Raw genomic sequence first — 2,039 nt, 5'->3', positions numbered from 1 at the left:
GGCAAGAGGACCTGGAGCTGGTGTGGACACTGAGACACGGGATCAGTGGCAAGCTCTTCCCGTTTTCTAAGGTCGTTTCCTCATCTGAAAAGAAGATACTGAGGGAGTTTGGATGGTGTTGGCAATGGCAGTCAGCTGTCTCAGTGCAAGCCTAGGAGTTAAGCCTGACCCCTCAGTAAACTTCCCTCAGACATCGGAGGTGTCAGTTTTGTTGTCGTTGTATCTGGCAATCGCAGAATAATGGCTCTGCCAAATTTTTCTAGAAGAGGTTCTGTTTTCATGTGTCCCATGAGTTTTTCAGAACATATGATGATGTCAGAGCCTTTGGTTGTGCTGTTGGGGGCAGGAGACATCACAAAAGAGGGACAGAGAAGGAGAAGGAGCCCGCATATGTGTGCGTTTATTCTCAGCTGGTCTGCCCAAGACCCCCTGAGCGCCAACCCCAGTCCCCTGTGCGGTCCCGTGTCCTCTCCAACAAGAGGAAAGAAACTAGCATGAACCAGGAGACATACTCGCCAAACTGCAGGCACAAGTGCGCATTGGTGGGAAAGGAACTGCTCGCAGAAAGAAGAAGGTGGTTCACAGAACAGCTACAGCAGATGATAAAAAACTTCGGTTCTCCTTAAAGAAGTTAGGAGTAAACAATATCTCTGGTATTCAAGAGGTGACTATGTTCACAAACCAAGGAACAGTGAACCACTTTAACAACCCTAAAGCTCAAGCCTCTTTGGCAGCGAATACTTTCACCATCCCAGGCCACGCGGAGACCAAGCAGCTGACAGAAATGATACCCGGCATCTTACACCAGCTCGGTGCAGACAGTCTGACTACTTTAAGGAGACTGGCTGAAGCTTTGCCCAAATCATCTGTGGATGGAAAAGCACCGCTTGCTCCCGGAGAGGATGATGATGATGAAGTCCCAGATCTTGTGGAGAATGTTGATGAGCCTTCCAAGAATGAAGCAAACTGAATTGAGTCAACTTCTGAAGCAGATAAAACTTGAAGAAGTTACTGGGAGCTGCTATTTCATATTATGACTGCTTTTTAAACTTTGTTCATGGATCTGATAAAATCTCAATCTCTCATATTTTTAAGCCCAAGCCCCTTGGACACTGCAGCTCTTTTCAGTTTTTGCTAACACACAAATCATTCTTTGCAGCTAATTAAGGTGAAGAAGCTTGGGAATAAAGTTTGAAGCAAAGGTTAATAAAGTTCTTTGCCTAGTTGAAAAAAAAGAGAAGGAAAAATGTGTTGCCTCTGGGATCACTGCACTCAAGCACATACCCCTATTATCTCACCCATGTTGAGACCTAACTCTGACTTCACAAGGATGGTGAGCTAATGAAGGGAATGCAGACACTGCTGTGGCTCTCAGGTCACGAGGAAACCATACTGACCTGCGTCATAGGAGCAGACAACAGACTGTCTCATTCTCAGTACAGAGCACGGTGTGGGGAACGTCATGCTGCCATTTGCCCTATGCCTTCGACACTCAGCTTTCCCTTTCCAATTCCACAACATCCCATAGTTCATAAGCAGTATATTATTAGGGGGCAAGAAACATAAGCAGGGAAACACAAAATTTCTGTGCGGAAAGGTGGTTTCTTGCAGGGTCTTAGTTGGTACCCTCATTTTCCTGTGGGCTTTTACGGTCTCATGACACAAAGCACCCACCCTTCAAAAAGCCATATATATATATATATATGAAAATAAGAAAAATTCAAAAATTATAAAGTAACTACATATCAAATTGAGAGCAGAAATTTTAGTGTTGAAATCATGGCTCAATATTTGGTCACAAAATGGAATGCAGCATGGAAAAAAAAATCACTGAGTGGGGATTCAATGTATTGATGATAAAATGCAAATTTAGTTGAAGTAAAAGCTTTCAGATCTTCCAAAGATACAAAAGAAGGAGAAATCTGTATTAACAAAAGCTCTCTCTCCTGATCTGCTGGCTCAGCAAACACCATTTCACACAATTCCATTTGGGTATGCTTCTGAAACCCCAACAGGAACCACAGGATTCCAAGAGATAT

The 2,039-nt window shown here is 43.8% G+C and overlaps 1 pseudogene across 1 annotated transcript; it reads left to right on the top strand.

Annotated features, from left to right (window-relative positions):
* Positions 1 to 488: 488 nt before the first annotated feature.
* On the top strand, positions 489 to 970 carry LOC308506750 (transcription factor BTF3-like; annotated as a pseudogene). Its single transcript has one exon. The product of its transcript is annotated as a transcription factor BTF3-like (transcript).
* The last annotated feature ends 1,069 nt before the right edge of the window (positions 971 to 2,039 follow it).

The sequence above is a fragment of the Rhinolophus hipposideros genome (genome assembly GCF_964194185.1).
Source record: "Rhinolophus hipposideros genome assembly, chromosome: 13".
Classification (NCBI taxonomy): Eukaryota; Metazoa; Chordata; class Mammalia; order Chiroptera; family Rhinolophidae; genus Rhinolophus; species Rhinolophus hipposideros.
This window is presented reverse-complemented; position numbering and strand designations above follow the sequence as displayed.